We start from the raw sequence: 17,140 nt of genomic DNA, 5'->3' as shown, positions 1-17,140 counted from the left end.
CCACCCCAAATTCACGATCCTGGAGACCAATGCAGCAAAAACTCAGGCTAAATGCTAGCTGAAGCCCAACAGAACTGCCGCGCTTCCCCTCTGCCGCCCTCTCTGCCGCATGGAGAGAGGCAAGGGGAAGAGAGGAGTGGAGCTAGGCTCACCAGCTCCGAAGATGCTCCGGTGACCTCTGGCTGAGCGGCGAAAGCTGGGCCAGGAAGGCGCTAGTGCAGCCGCGGCGGGCCGAGTGGACTATGCCCCTGGTGCATTCCTCGCATTCCTGCACAATCTGTCGCCAGCCGAGGAGCCCGCGGCGCGCGTCCCCCCCCCCCCCCCCGCCCCCCGGATACACACACACACACCTGCCTATTGCTGCGCCCCGAGCGGCCACGGCCGCCGCGGCGCCTGCACTGCCCGCGCTCTCAGTTTGTCGCACTCAGCCAACACGCAGCCAAATTCCGGCCCCGTCGCTCATCCCCTCGTTTCCCGGGTAGGGGAAAGAGGACCAGGCAGCCCCAGCGGTGGGCAGGGACTCCAGAACGGCCCGGGGTTGCGGGGGGGGGGGGGGGGGGTACCGCAGCTCCGCTTTAACTCCAGGCAGGGTGAGGTGGAAGCGGCGGCGCAGGAGGGCAGCGGAGGAAGCTCTAGGCTGGGGAACCAGGAGGGGTGGAGCGTGAGGATACGCCGCGAAGAGCGAGGGGCGCGCTGGACGGAGGGGGGTGGGCAGGACCCGCAGGAGCGCGGGACTCGCGGGGCAAACGCGAGACTGTGCAGGCAACAGGGGCGTGGGAGGAAGGGGAGGGGGCCAGGACGCAGGACCTGGGGCTGGAGGGACGGACAGACCGCCCCGAGGGCTGGGGAAGGCGGGCGCCCCAGGGTGTCGGGGGCGCGGGGCGGCGTGCCAGGCGGGCAAGAGCGGGTGAGCCTCGAAGCAGACGTCCGGGAGGGCTCGGAGAGGCGCTCAAGTTCGGGGCTGGGGGATCTGGATCCGAGCAAGCCAACGCGGGGAGGGTCGTGCGCGGCGCGCAGGGGAGACCGGAGGAGAGTAATAGCCGGGAAAAGCAAATGGAGGGTGAAACTTGTGCGCCTGCCGGGGGGAGGGGAGCAGGCAGGCGAGTGCGGGCAGGAACACGAGGCGGGGCAGGAAAGCCGAGGCGGCCGCGAGGCGGTGGGGACGGAGTAACGGGAGGGAGGCGCCCGTCCCCCACGCGTCCCTCACAGGCAGGTCCCGGCTCCGGCGCGAGGGGGCGAGGGCCGGGGGTCTGGGGGCAGGAGTCTTCGCGCCCTCCCGCGAGCCCGCACACTTACTTTCCAGGTTAGGCAGCGCCCGTCGTCGCTCGGGGGATCAGGGACATCTGCGCCGAGGGGTCGTCGCTGCGGCACCCGAAAAAATTAAGAAAGTGCGGCGGCCAAGCGGCTGCCCGCCCCTCCCTCCCCCACCCGCCCCCTCCCCCGAAGCTGCTCTCCCACCACCCCGGGCGGCGGCGGTGGCCAACTTGCCCCTCTACCCAGTGCCCATGGTGCCGCCTCCGCGGCCGGCGTCGACACGGACTCAGCCCCGGAGCCCCCTCTACTGCCCAGAGGCCGCCGCCGCCGCCCGCCCAGCCGCCAGCCCGCCTGCCCAGCCAGCCCCGGGCTCCCGGGAACGTCAGCACGCCGCCGTCTCCGGACCTGCTCCCCGCCAACGCCATTGGTCGGAAGGAGAAGGCTGGCCCTCCCTATTGGCCCGGCCCTCATATTGAACGGGCCAATGCGAACTGCGGTTTCAGGTCGCCATAGAGACCGATGCTGTTAAGAGCGAGAGGGCCTGAAGAAGGTGGGGAGTGAGGCTGGAGGTGTCTCAGGCTTGGGGAGCGGGAGGGGGTGTAGGGAAGAAATACAGGGAGATTCCCGCGTGCTGGCTCTGACACCTGAGGCAGCTTGCGCCTTGGCTTCCTGTCAACCCCAGCTGTGCATGGCAGGGTTTGTCCCTCATGTCACCTCAAAGGCAGGAACAGCTGAGCCCTTATACGAATGCTTGAGAACCTAGGAGTGGGCATTTCACTTTTCCTGCGTCGGGGGAACTCCCTGAGGCCTTGACCTTTGACCTTTGACCTGTGTGCAGCTTCTGCTACTCCAGGTGAGTTTGCTCCCTATCCCTTAATTCGCTGCTTCTTCCTGACGTCACTGATCCACCTGAATTCTACGTGTTTTTCCGAACCACTCCCCTTTCCCTGGGGCGGATCTTGCCTCAAAATTCTGGGTTTAAAAACTTAATGCCTAACCTAAAGGAGACTCAAAGATTTCCTTTGAATGATATTTTAGCAAGGAACTGGCTGACGTATAATATGTTGGATGTCATCGAGTCGTCACTTAAATGTGTTCCCTGCTTTTCCAAGCAAGCCTCTAATCCCTCCATTGAAGGGAATTTATTAAAGACCCACCTGTGTGTACATTCCACACTGTGAGCGTGGCAGGTGCATGCTCTTTCCCCTCAGTTTACCCAGTGGGGAAAAACAGGTGATAAAGTCAGTTCTTCATGCGTTCCGATGATCTCAGAGAGTAAAGGAAATAAATTGCAGTTGACTGAAGTTTTTTGGGTATTTTCCAGTTTACCTCTAAATTTTATGAAGAAATGAACTCAGTTATGGAATCAGTACACAGAAAAATCTTGAGCTTTAATAACAGGTTCTATGCTTTCATTTGGTCACTTTGTGCTAGCTTGTCAATACTGATTGCTTTTTATAAATAACTTTCATAGTTAAATGCTGGCTATTCAAGTGGGTCTTCACGAAGACATTAGACTTTTAAGCATTATACTGCTCTATCACGTAGCCACTGATATTCTTAGGTTCCTTCTTTTGGTGATTTTGCCATGTTAGTAAGATGTAAGAATATAATGTTTATGTTACTGCCTCTTAAGTTGGAGGGACCATATTTTGTGAAAAAGCAGTTAGGATTTTGGAAATTACAAATATTTGTTGAGAGAAAGAGATTAATGTGTGTGCAAGGTACATATATCTAACTACTGTGCTGAATTTTAAGTTGAATAATATGCTTTGGTATTAGTTTTTATCTTGCTATAGTTGAAAATTGCAAAAATAGATAAGACTTGTTAATATGGTATCTTGATTGGAAAAACACCTCTTACAATTTGTAGTAAAATGTAAACTTAGTTGATAAACTTATGCAGGGTTGAAGTGCAGAATAGAACAGTTGAACATGTGAGTGTTCCCCCCAAATATTTCCAGAATTGGGAAGGAATCAGCAGGGACCATAGAGCCTTGCCATCCTGGAAGTTTGCTCATCATGCCTTTCATTTCTGGCTTTTGTGTGTATGTGTGTTTGGAAAATGAAAAAAGTAAAATGCAAATTCTTATAAGACTCATTTTTATTTATTAAAATTTTTTAAATGTTTGTTTATTTCTGAGAGAGAGAGACAGAGCATGAGCAGGTGACAGGCAGAGAGGGAGACACAGAATCCAAAGCAGGCTCTGGGCTCTGAGCTGTCAGCACAGAGCTTGATGCTCAGCCTGAACCCACGAACCATGAAATCATAACTTGAGCCGAAGTCGGACGCTTAATGGACTGAGCCACCCAGATGCCCCCAAGACCATTTTTAATGTACTAAGATGATGCCAAAGATTTGGTTTAAAAACATTTTTTAATAATAGTGAATGAAAAGAACATGGGAAAAATAACATTAATATTTCCTTTTTTCTTGCCTTAGGCTAGCATAGAAAGAAGACAACAAGAATTAATTTTTTTACTCCAATAATCTTTTCTTTTTGTATTTTTCTCAGATCACAAGTGTGATGAGTATTTTGATATTGTGTATTCCATGTTTGTAATGATTAAAATCTTACTAAAATCTACCATGAACAAGGTCCCCTAAAATGTTGTCATTATCATTATTATTAATTATTATTATTATTATTATTATTATTTTGTAATTCTTATACTCGGTTGAAAGTACTACCATGCATTGCTGGACAAGTTTACAAAATCACTGTGTTCCACTAAGAGTTCTAGGCTCTCCAGACTTGGCTGGGTCTTCACTGATTCTCTAAACTCCTTTCCTCAATGAGGAGGGTGATTATCCAGGGTACTTCTCTCAAACCTGTCCTATTTCTGCTTTCCTCAAGCCCCCCCACTGTACTTTGTCTTCTTCCAGTTCTTTAAGTGATCTTGCCTCATATTTGGCTGAGACATCCATCATGGAGTTCCTCTATTTTAACCTTCCTAACACTCAGTCTCCGTTTTTACACTTGATCACTTACTTCAGTCCTGCTGAGAAGAGGTGCCCCTCTTCTGTGCTAAAACCATACTGTATTTCTGCTTCTGAACATGGACCATATTCTCTCCCCAGGATTTTGCTCCATTGATTGTAAATTTCTCTCTTACATCGTATGTTATGTTCTCTCCTCCAAAAGTTTTCCTTACATGTTATGCATATCTGACACTTTGTGAAACCACCTTCTTTCAAACCTACCACCCTTTCCTCACCTTCTTTTCACCAAAAAACAGTCTGAAGGAAATTTATTAAGGCTATTCTTTTTTAACCTCCAGTATGCTGGTCCTTGAATACAACTAAAAAGATTCTGAAGATTGTGCGTTTTCTCCTCAAAATCATAACCCATTTTGCCAGTAAAGTTCTCTCCTACAAAAAGGGCCTTTTACTTGCTAATTGCAGTGCCTTACTTCCAGATTTCCAGTGGAGGGTGGAGACCATTGTCTCCCACTCTGAGGTTCCATATAAATGCAAATGAACAACTTGAGAAGAGGAAGCATTTAACCTGCTAGCCACACCACTTTGGCGGGTCTAACTGCTGGGAAGTAGAGGTGGGAAGCTGGGGGTTGGGGGGGGGGGGGCGGGCAGGGCTCTGCTCATGCTGTTGGTGGGACCTAAGGCAAAGTTCAAAAGACTAAAAAGGTTTGGTGAGCACCACCTTCAAGAACAAAGTAAACAGAAATCAAAGGGAATTTTCACTTACCATCTCAGAAAGAAGTCAACGAGAACCATCATGATTATGAAAACTTTGTACCTTTCTGATGTTTATTTTCATATTAGCTCACCATGATTACTATTCCTGAAAAATCATAGCAGAGGCAGCAAAGAAACGGGAAGAGCAGAAACACTTTCTTATTTCCTTATTTCCTTTCTTATTCTTGGATGCCTACGGAGAAGGTGGGAGCAGTAAATATAAGAATTCCGAAAAACACACTAATTGATAGTTGCTTTTTCTGTTTGTTTGTTTTTAAAAGGAATGTTAAAACAGAGGCAGGTGGCAAATGAGGGAAAGAGAGCAGTGGAATAAACTGGTCCTGCAAATGGCTGCTAAAAATAATAGTTCTGCTCAGGATTGACTGACTGTATGTCACCTCCAGACCATTCTCTGAATATGCAAATCCTCCCCCTTAGAGGCCCAATCCAATACCTCTAAAGCCGTTTCTGAAAATTTCCTCACCTTACCCACCTCTGGAGAGGATGATTTCTGCCTTAGTATTTTATAGTGGCACTTAATACACTCTACCCCATGGTGTAGTTATTTGTGTGAGCCTTCTCCCATAGAAGATAGGATACAGTAAGAGTGATGACTGTAACTTCCATAGTGCTTTGGACTACTAAAGTGCCCCTCACACTAAGAAAAGCCACCATTCATTAATCCTTTTTTAGTCCTTGAAAGAATTTGACTTCTAACAATGAAAATGTAGGATCAGTAATGTTGGGAGGTACTTAGAAAAAGATGGGACTGGAAGTTCAGTGTAGAAAAGTGAGATAATGTATGGCAGAGCAGCATAGAGGTTTCTGTCATGTAGCCACCCAAGAGAGAAAAGCCTTAGATCTTATCTTGACCTATCTCTACCCCTTGGTGAGGTGGGGTTGGGGGGGCAGTGTGAGAAGGACTGGCTGTACATGCTTTGGCATGAAGTTATCCTATTCAGAGTTAAGGCCATAAAATTTGGTGTATTGGGAAAAACAGTTGAAACTCAGCTTTGTCAAGCAGATTAAATAAGGGCTACCTACATTTTTTTTCATCTGAAACATCCAGGTTGCTCTGATTCTTTTGTTGTTTGTTGTTGTTGTTGTTGTTGTTCTTGTTGTTGTTTGAACACAGTGGAATCATGAGAATTTCACAACTTTATAAAACAAGAAAGGGATCAAACATCTGGTAAATGTAATAGACATGTTTCTAAGTACCTATATCCACAGCCCTTGAAGTATGCAGCCCTGCAAGCCTCATGACCTAGTAGCTGGCCATGGTTCAGCCCGGTGGAGACCTGATTCAAATGTGACCAGTTTATTACAGACCATTGACCATACCCTATAATAGTGCCAATCAGATTCTTCTCTTAGAAATTTGAAATTAAGAGAACAAATACAGAGAAAACTGCTGTGTTGGCCCTTGTGTTTTCTGGGATCCTATTCTCCTCACAAGGCTAGAACACACTTCATTTTTTAGTACTCCATGAGCTTTCTGTTTCTTAGAGTCACCCCTCACACATTCTTTCCCTGGTTTGCCTTTAGTGAGTCTGTCTCTTACAATAAAAAGGTTTTGTGACAATACTATGCAAATATTTGACAACAGAACATATATTATGACCATCTTGTTGGACTATGAAGAGCAACAAATAAAAAATGAATGATCCAAATATTTCCTAAGTTGGGTAAAAGAGCTTTGTTTAGTGTGATGTCTATTCCTCCCCACTCCCCAAGCTCAAAGCCTTAGATTCCTCAACACTTAGTTCTCCTCCTGTGAAACTGGGAGCAAGAGAAGAACTTCAAGAATATGAGCAATGTGATTGCTTTTTCAAGGTAGAATCATTTACCATGCCACTGGTAGAGGAAGAAAATAATAGAATTTATATATATTTTATACATGTATAATAATTTTTTAGAAACCAGGCTAAAAAATAAAAATAAGGTAGGAAAATTTACCAGAGATATCAGTGGCACCACAGCTCAGGGGAAACAGATTCCAAAGTCTAATTTCCAGCAAATAATTAAAAAAAAAAAAATTCTCAGAAGGAAAACCAAGCTTGATCCAATATTACTGTAATATTTTAGCTAAAGTATCCAATTTTCAACAAAAATATTTGAGACATGCAGAAAGAAAGAAAGAAAAAAAGAAAGAAAGAAAGAAAAAAACAGGAAAGCATAATCCAAATTTAGAAAAATAGGTAGCCAATGTTCATGCTGTGTGGTTCCACTTGTTGGATTTAGTAGGCAACTAATCCAAAACAGCTACTATAAATACATTTAAAAACTTAAAGGAAAAATAACCCAACAAATAGGGACTCTCAATAAAGAAAAAGAAACTATAGAAAAGGAATGGAGGGGTGTGTGAGTGGTGCAGTGGGTTAAGCGTCCGACTTTGACCTCACTGCTCATGAGTTTGAGCCCTGCTTGGGGCTGACAGCTTGGAGCCTGGGGCCTGCTTCAGATTCTGTGTCTCCCTCTCTCTCTGCCCCTCCTCCACTCATGCTGTCTCTCTCTCTCAAAAATAAACATTAAAAAAATGAATAAACATTAAAAATTAAAAATAAATAAAGGAATGGAAGCTACCCAATCTGAGGAATAGAAAGAAAAAAAAGTTTGAAGAAAAATGAATAGTGCCTCAGAAACTTATGAGACAACTAGGAGTACAAGAAAGAAAGGATGGGGGACCCTGGGGGACTTGGTCAGTTAAGCACCCTACTCTTGATCTTGGTTCAGATCATGATCTCATGGTTCATGGGATCCAGCCCTGCATCAGTCTCTGCACTGACAGTGCTGAGCCTGCTTGGTATTTTCTCTCTCCCTTACTCTCTGCCCCTCTCCCACTTGCTTGCATATGCACACACTCTCTCTGTCTCTCTCCAAATAAATACATAAATCTTAAGAAAGAAAGAAATAACGGAGTGATAGAAGGATATATAAAAATATTTGAAGAAGCAGCAACCTAAAATTTCCCAAATTTTATAAAAAACTTAATCTATGGATCCATGAAACTCAGTAAACCCTCAATAGAATAAACATAAGAGGAATCAAAACTAGATATATCATCATCAGATTGCTGAAAGACAAAGACAAAATTTTGAAGCAACAAGATCATTATGTAACAATGAAGTAACAATTTATTATGTACAAGGAGAAACCCACAGTAAAATTAACAGCTGACTCCTCATCAGAAACAAAAGAAGCCAGAGAACAATGGAAGAACAGATTCAAAGTGGTGAAAGAAAAACCTATCTGTCAAGAATTCTAGATCAAGCAAAAACAGTCTGTCAAAAATTTGGTGATCATAAATGGATGATCATAGATGGATAAATAGATCATAGATGGAAAAATGGATCATAAATGGATCTATGTTGGAAGTATACTAATTACTAATGGTACCCATATAGTTTTGAATGAAGCCTAAAGCAGAAGTCTGTCAGACAGATAGATGCAGGGCACTTGGCAAGTCAACAATTTCCATTTGTAAAGTAGCTCTTGACTCAGTGCCAACCCCAGGACATCAAATGATCACCACAACAAAATGTTGTATGAAGTACTGGATTTGAAGTTATTTTCCCGAAATTTTGTGAAAATATGATGTCGTTATTTTCTTAACTCCAGAGCTCTGTCTCCATCAGAAAGGTGGCAAGAAGCCGATTAGAACAGTAGAGGAGAGGACATAAATCATACACAAGCGCTTTCCTTATATCCTATTCTCCTACCGTGGCACCTGGCCCTTCCCATTCCTGTGTCCCTGTTTCTTTACATACCAGGTCAGCTAACTCTCATCACCGGGTTTCCCCACAGCTGGTTACAACTTCTGTGCATCTCTGGCTTAGACTGGGGGGATAAATCAATAGCATCTGCTTGTTATTATCTTATCAGAAACCACAAGTCAAGAATGGCTATATTTTTAAAAATAAGAAAAAATGATGAAAATAGATGAAGTTAAGGCAGCTGACAAGATACAACACCCATTCATGATAAAAATGTCCAACGAACTAGCAATAGAAGGGCACTTCCTTGATGTGATAGAGTGCATCTATGAAAAACCTGCAGCTATCATCACATTTGTGACAAAAGACTGAATGTTTTCTCTTAAGATTGAGAATGCAATGATATCTACTCATATCTTTTTTTATTTGACACTGTTCTGGAGGTTTTAGCCATTGTAACAAGGAAAGAAAAATAAAGTCGTAAATTGGAAAGGGAAATTTAAAGTTGTCTTTACTTACAAATGATGTGACCCTATACATAGAAAATTCTGAAAAATATACAACAAAAGTAATACTAGAAGTAGTAAATGAATTTAACAAAGTCACAAGATACATGATAAGTACATAAAAATCAGTTATATTTTTATAAAATAGGAATTAGCAATTTGAAAACAACTTGAGAAAACAGTTCCATTCATAATACAGAAAAGAACATGATACTTAGGAATACATTTTTACAAAGTATAAGAACTCTGACCTATCGATTCAATGGGATCCCTACCAAAATCCCAGCAAATACTTTATGTAGAAATTGATAAGCCAGTCTTAAAATGTATATACATAGGAACAAGAATACCAAAAACAGCAACAGAATAGGAAGAATTAAAATATCCAATTTCAAGATTTACTATAAAGTTGCAATAATAGAGTATAGTATTGGCATAATAATAGCCATGTAGATCAATGAAATAGAATTGAAGGTACAGAAGTAAGACCTTACATTTATGATCAATTGGTGTCCAACAAAAATGCCAAGGTAGTTCAATGGGGACTGGGGTGTCTCCTCAAGAAATGCTGCTGGGATGGGGCACCTGGATGGCTCAGTCAGTTAAGCATTGGGACTCTTGACTTCATCTCAGGTCATGATCTCCCAGTTCGTGAGTTCGAGTGCCGTATCGAACTCTACACTGACAGTGCTGATCCTGCTTGGGATTCTCCGTCTCTACCTGTCTCTCTGCCCCTCCCCTGCTCATGCTCTCTTTTTCTCTTTCAAAATAAATAAGTAAACTTAAAAAATGCTACTGGAATAATTGGACATCCATGTGCAAAATAATGAACTTATACTCTTAGGCCATACAGAAAAATTAACTCTATATACATCATAGACCTAAGAACTAAAATAGTAAGACTTCTGTAAGAACTATTAATTATGTAAGAACTAAAATTATAAGACTTCTGAAAGAAACAGAGTACAGTATTTTTGTGACTTTGCTTTAGGCACAGATTGCTTGGATATGATACAACATCATGATCCATAAAAGAAAAAATAGATAAATTGAACTTAATAGAAATAAAGGTTTTTTTAAATAAAATTTTGGTTTTTCAAAACAACAAGAAAATGAGAAGATATGCCATAAACTGGGAAAGAATACTTTCTTTTTTCTTTTCTGTTTTTCTTATAAGTTTGTCTTTTTAGTAATCTCTATACCCAATGTAGGGTTCAAATTTTCAATCCCAAGAACAAGAGTTGCATGCCTTTTGACTGAGCCAGCAAAGCATCCCGGGAAAGAATATTTTCTAATCATCATCTGATAAAGGTCTTATATCTAGAATTTATGTAGAACTTCTAAACATCAAAACTAAGACAGCAAGGAACTCAATTTAAAAATGTGCAAAATATTTGGATAGACATTTCACCATAAAGTTATACAAATCATCACATGAAAAGATACTCAACATGATTAATCATAAAGGAAATGGACATTAAAACCACAACACAACTGTACAACCACTAGAATGGGTATAAGACAAAAGATTAATAACACCAATCTATTAATAATACCGAGTGATGACAAGGATGTGGAAAACTGGAACTACCATAAATTATGTGTTAGTATACCCAACTCTGGAAAACCATTTGACAGTTTCTTTCAAATATAAATATAAACTTCCCCTATGACTCAGCAATTCTACTTCTAGATTTCTACTCAAGAAGTAAAACATGTGTCCACACAAAGGTGTTTACATCAATAATATCAGCATTTTTCATAATAGGAAAGTACTGAAAATAAAATGTCAATAAACAATGATTAAATAAAATGTGGTACAATAGAATGCTATTCAACAATAAAAATAACTGTGGATACATGCTACAACATGGATAAACCTACAGTATATTATGCCAAGAGGAAAAATCCACAAGAAGCCACATGTTTTATGATACCATTTGTATGACATTTCCAAAAAAGGGAAAAAAAAATAGAAACAAAAAGCAGATCAGTGATTACCTTGGGCTGGGACCGGAAGATTGAATCCAAGTGGCTATGACATAACTTTTTCAGGTCATGGAAATATTCTAGAACTGAATGATGGTGATGGTTGCACAATTATACATTTATTAAAAATCACATTGCATGCTTGTAATGGATATATATTCATGGAATATAAATTATGTCTCAATAAAACTATCGCAAGGAAAAACTTTAAAAAATGACATAGGCACATCTTAAAACTCTCATATATGATCACTTAGTAAATTTGGAAACAATTCTCTTTTTTAAAAATGTTTTAATGTTTATTTATTTGAGAAAGAGAAGGAGAGAGAGAGAGAGAGAGAGAGAGAGAGAGAGATCGATCATGAGTGGGGGAGAGTCAGAGAAAGAGGGAGAAACAGAATCCGAAACAGGTTACAGGCTCTAAGCTGTCAGCACAGCACCTGATGCAGGGCTCCAACTCGTGAACCACGAAATCATGACCTGAGCTGAAGTTGGTTGCTTAACCAACTGAGTCACCCAGGTGCCCCGGAAACAATATTCTAACGTGACAGAAAATCTTCCCAACAGCATTTCAGTGGATTGAGACCCCAGGTTTTAAACATTAAAGGAAAAAAAAAAAACTTCAGGGAGAACTGATTGATAGAGAAGTCAGAAATTTGTCAGAGAAAAAGCCTAAACTACAACCTTAGTATAAGTATCAGATGGAGTTGAAATTTGAGTGTTATAATTGAGTACATGAAGTCAAATTTGTATTTCTTCCATATCTTTTTGTGATATCTATTTTAGCTTTTATAGCCCTTATAGCTAAGCATGGGAATAAAATGATCTTAGACTTGAATCCTTCTGTTATAAGATATTAAACCATGATTTTCAAGGTAATGCAACATTTATCACAAAATTCTCACTAAAATTTATTTAAATTATCAGTACTATATATTTCAATACATCTTTTTTGGTACTTGTGTATTTTCTTATATTTGTGTTTTATAATTTACATAATGTTAGTATGGTATTACATTTAAAAAAACTTATAATGTTTAATAATAGAGATATGTGATTGATAATGTTTGAAGGGGAGACCTCAGTTTTTTTATTTTATTTTTTAAAATTTATTGTTTATGCATGTACGTATGTATGTATTTATTTATAAGAGAGAGAGAAAGAAAGTGAGTGAGGCAGGGGCAGAGAGAGAGGGGGACAGAGGATCTGAAGCAGGCTCTCTGCTGTCAGCCCAGAGCCTGATGTGAGGCTTGAACTTACAAACATGAGATTGTGACCTGAGCCAAAGGCAGATGTTTAAACAACTGAGCCACCTAGGTGCCCCAAGAGACCTCAGTTTTAATAGAATATATTTAGATAAAATGTACCTTCGTTCCCTGTTGTTTTGGTTTGTTTCTGTTGCTTTTTTAGTTTTTCTCTATTGTCTACCTCAGGTGGTAGGAATAAATCTTTGGAAGACTACATTCTAATTTTTTGGTGTTTTCTTTGTCTTGAAGATCAGTTAGATCATTTACCTCTAACAAGTCACATTTGAATTTTTAACATCATTAGAGACAATAATCATAACTGTGATCCAACTTGAGAGAGGTCAATGAAATCTTGAGTTGTATTGAGAAATTTATTCTTTTGACATAGCCAAATGATGTAAAAGTGAGACATATATAACAAAAATACACTAGAAAGAAGGCCATGGAAATTGCCATAAAGTAGAGAATTTGAGATAAGAAAAAAAATTCCATCCACACAGAATTAATTCATTTTTATGGTCAGTAGAAAACCTGATTTCAAAATTCTAGGCTTTCAATGATTTACTATTTGGCTTTGGAAAACTCATTTTTTTTTTCCACTGACTGCCCCACATTAATGAAAATGAGATATAACATACTTCTCCATTCTCACAAACATTACTCATTAACTTTTAAACTTAAAAAAGGTGAAATACATAAACTTCTGAACTTTTAGTATGAGTATACTACTGTGCCTATATCTGACCATTAGTATTGGGGTCTTTGGTATCTAATAATTTAGCTAAGAAGAGGTCTCCTCATTTCTACTTTACTTCAGCTTTCCTTTTTGCTTTCTCCCTTCTAGTTCTCAACAGGTAAAAAAAAAATAATAATAATAATTATCATAGTCTGAAATACCATAGAAACCAACCATCAGCATTTTATTAATTTAATCTTTTTTTTTTTTTTTGAAGCCACTATAAACAGTTTCTCATAGGCTTATGTTAGGAGATCATAATCTCATGGTCAAATATACTTAAATTATAATATGTTCATCTAGTGTTTATTTCAATTATCAGTTTTCTAGAATTATAGAATTTTAGAGCTGGAAAGAACATTAGAGATTATAAACCAACACTAAAACTGGCTATATAACTCTCAACTAAGATTCTTTCCATCCAACCTTTTCAATTTCTCTGGTAAGGAAGAAATTTATATGATTTGGACATTTCACTCTTTGCCATATATATGCATGTGACTAAATTTTTCAAAGCTAAAATAAGGGCACCTGGGTGGCTCAGTCAGTTAAGCATCTAACTCCTGGTTTTGGCTCAGGTCATGATCTCATGGTTCCATGAGTTTGAGCCCAATGTCAGGCTCTATGCTGATAGTGTGGAGCCTACTTGGGATTCTCTCTCTCCCTCTCTCTCTCTCTCTCTGCCCCCACCCCATGCTCTCTCTAAACAAACAAACAAACAAACTTTTAAAAACAGATTAAAAAAAACAATTAAAACATTTTTCCAAAGCTAAAATAATTTCAATTTAAAGATTTTTGTAGATTTTTATGTTATGTTTTAACATTAGAGGTAAAAAAAATATGCATTTATGCCAAGAATTCTCTTCCTTGCATTTATAAATGACTACTTTATCTAAACCGCTCTTCTACAATATTATTTGTGAAGAGATGATAACTTAAGGTATTTGTATTTAATCTTCAACATGTATGCTCTATAATTATTTTTTATGGTCCAGAAATTGAGTCAAAACCATGTCGACTACCACATCTATATTTTAAAAGCTGACAAAGTGTGTTTGATATAGTTGGTGGAAGAGGATTGAGCTCAAAGTCAGGAGATCTGGTTGAGTTTTATCCTTGCCTATGCTACCTGCTTCTTCTTGTCTTGGCCAAGTCATTTAATCTCTCTTGTGTTTACTGATCTGTAGAATGTAACAGTCACACTAAAATATTCTCTGGGCTTAGGTTAATTTGTGTATAAAGTGAAATGCTGCATGATCTCATTCTAAATCTTGGCTTGGTTTTCTTTATTTTCTTGAAGGAAATTTACCAAAAGTGTTTTTATCACTTTGCTGTAGCCATTGGAATTTGTTTTTTCTCATAAACTGTCTTTGAATATACTTCTTTCTCTTTCTTGGTTCAATATCTGCCTCTCCCCTTAACTCCAGTTATATTTTGCCTTCTTTTCGCTCCTTCTAGAAACTTATCTTTACCCTTAGGGAGCAAGTCTCTACTAAGAAAAAAAGATGATAGAGGTCTACTTGTATGCATGTAGAAGAGCACTGCCTATGAGTTAATCTCCCTTCACTGGCAGGGAGTAGCATAGACAGCTCAGGTGTATGGACTCTAAAGCCTGGGTATGCATCTGGTCTCTACCACTCAGTACTATATGATCTTCACCACAGTTTCCTATTCTGAAAAATGGGAACAACAGTGTTGCTTAAATGTTATTTTGAGAATTAAGTCAATCAAAATAGGTAAAGCTGTTGGCATAGTGCCTGGCTTGTAAGAAACTGCTCAGTAAATGTTCACAATTATTGCACCTACTCTATATACCCTCATAAAGTGGTAAACACTTTAGCACAGCTGGAAGAGGAAAGGATAAAGCTGAGGCAGGGGAATATTTCTGGGTGAATTGAATGGTGTGTTTTTACAGTTCAGGGCCTTTTGTAACAACATTCTTTATTTCCTACTCCTTGCCCTTTTCATCCTACTGGGATGTAAATGTTGGGCAAAAGTATGATGAAGAGGAAGATTGACATAATTTATTGGTGATGTCTCTTATTTAATTTGCAGGAATGGCTACCAATGGCAACTTTTTCCTTCAAGTAAATTATCTATTTGAAATGTGATTTTGTTTTGTTTTGTTTTCTGCCAGCATTTTCAACTGGCATGCCATAATTTATATACTCTAAAACATTACAGAAAAAAGCCCAAGAATTGTCCTTTGGGCAGGTCTATTTATGTAATGCTCCATTTGAGAAATAGCACTGGAAAAAACTGTTCTTAGCAAAGAATGTTAATTGATGAAAACATTTCTTTGCTAACAATCTAAGGGAAGCAATCTGTTCTTAGCTCTTTAAACCACAAAATAGATTTAGCCATTCATGAACAAAAGCCAATTATTTATTTTCAATACTACCTTTAACAAATCTTGCTTTTTGATAACGGATCTCTTTTTCTATTCTCTATCAAAGTAGATTTTAAAAATATAACCACTCTTTTAATAAGAAAAAGACAGCCAGATCTAATAGCAAGATTATCATAGGGTACAAAGCATATTTTCCACCTTAATATTTAACTATGTGAGCTTTTTAAATAGGGAGGGGCTTATCCATTTTGATTAAGAAGTCTGTTATACCTGATGTTCTGTAGAGCTAGCGTAACAAATATGTGATATAAAAAAAACAGCACAAGAGATGATTTGGGTGAGAGGAGAAAATTTATAGTGTTTAGAAAATTATACTGCACATACCTGATGTGAACATGGAAGATATTGAATCTGGATAAATCAATGAGTATTTCACTTTTCCTCATGGTTTTCTAAGAAAGAAGGAAAGGATTAGTACATGTACTTTGTCAGGTCATAATCATTATTTTTGAAGTTCAAAAAGAAATATATCAACAAAAGTAGAAATTAGAATTCCCAAGCCATAGGATGTCACTGGACAAAAAATATGCCTTTTCATAAAACATCTTCAGCATATTTTTATTTAAAATACTAGCATAAGAGAAAAACTCACGTATTACATGATCATGTAGAAAAGGATACACAACACAGTAACAACAACAACAACAACAAAAACTGATTAAAAAATGAGTAGAGGAACTAAACAGACATTTTTCCAAAGAAGATATACAAATGGCTAACATGTACATGAAAATGTGCTCAGCATCACTAATCATCAGGGAAATGCAAATCAAGACCACAATGAGATATTACCTCACAACTCTCAGAATGGCTTTCGTTGTGAAGACAAGAGATAAGCATTGGTGAGAATGTGGAAAAAATGTGTACTGTTGGTGGGAATGTAGATTGGTGCAACCATTATGGAAGGCAGTATGGAGGTTCCTCAAAAAGTTAAAAATAGAGCTACCATATGATCCAGCAATTCCACATTTTGATATCTATTCAAAGGGATAAAATCACTATCTCAAAAAGATATCAGGAGCCATCAAGTTCATTGCAGCATTATTTATAATAGCCAAGATATGGAAACAACCTAAGCATCCATCAAGGGATGAATGGATAAAGAAGTCATACACACACATGCGCGCACACACACACACACACACACACACGCCAAAATATTATTCAGCCATAAAAAAGAAGGAAATCCTGCCATTTGAGACAACATGGATGGACGTTGAAGGCACTAATGCTGAGTGAAATAAGACAGGAAAAGATAAAAACTATGATCTCATTTAAATGTGGAATCTAAAAGGTTAGAATTCACAGATACAGAGATCAGATTGGTGGTTGCCAAAAGCAAGGGAAAAGGGCAAAATGGGTGAGGGCCTCCAAAGATAACAACTTTCAGTTATAAGATTAATCAGTCCTGGGGATGTAATGTGCAACATGGTGACTAAAGTTTAAAATACTGTATTGTATATTTGAAAGTTGCTAAGAGAGTAGATCTTGAAAGTTATCATTCGCACGCACAACATTTCTAACTATGTGAGGTAACAGATGTTAACTAAACTAATTGTGGTAATCATTTCACAATACATACATATAT

The 17,140-nt window shown here is 39.4% G+C and overlaps 2 protein-coding genes across 15 annotated transcripts in view; one reads left to right on the top strand and one right to left on the bottom strand.

Annotated features, from left to right (window-relative positions):
* Positions 1-1,437, bottom strand: part of PKP4 (plakophilin 4) — a 238,618-nt gene extending 237,181 nt beyond the window's left edge. For 5 of the 11 annotated variants that reach the window (XM_023259341.2, XM_023259342.2, XM_023259346.2 and 2 more), the window contains exon 1: positions 1,297-1,437. The gene's annotated coding sequence lies outside the window, so the exon portion shown is untranslated. Of the gene's footprint in view, positions 1-152; positions 269-350; positions 474-1,296 lie in introns of those variants that run through there. The other 6 variants (XM_023259337.2, XM_023259343.2, XM_023259340.2 and 3 more) reach the window with 3 other exon arrangements.
* A 225-nt stretch (positions 1,438-1,662) lies between these two features.
* CCDC148 (coiled-coil domain containing 148) overlaps positions 1,663-17,140 on the top strand; it is a 283,553-nt gene continuing 268,075 nt past the window's right edge. For 3 of the 4 annotated variants that reach the window (XM_045033842.1, XM_045033841.1, XM_045033843.1), the window contains exon 1: positions 1,812-2,107. The gene's annotated coding sequence lies outside the window, so the exon portion shown is untranslated. The other variant, XM_019838135.3, reaches the window with a different exon arrangement.

Source organism: Felis catus, chromosome C1 (assembly GCF_018350175.1).
Source record: "Felis catus isolate Fca126 chromosome C1, F.catus_Fca126_mat1.0, whole genome shotgun sequence".
In the NCBI taxonomy this organism is placed as follows: Eukaryota; Metazoa; Chordata; class Mammalia; order Carnivora; family Felidae; genus Felis; species Felis catus.
This window is presented reverse-complemented; position numbering and strand designations above follow the sequence as displayed.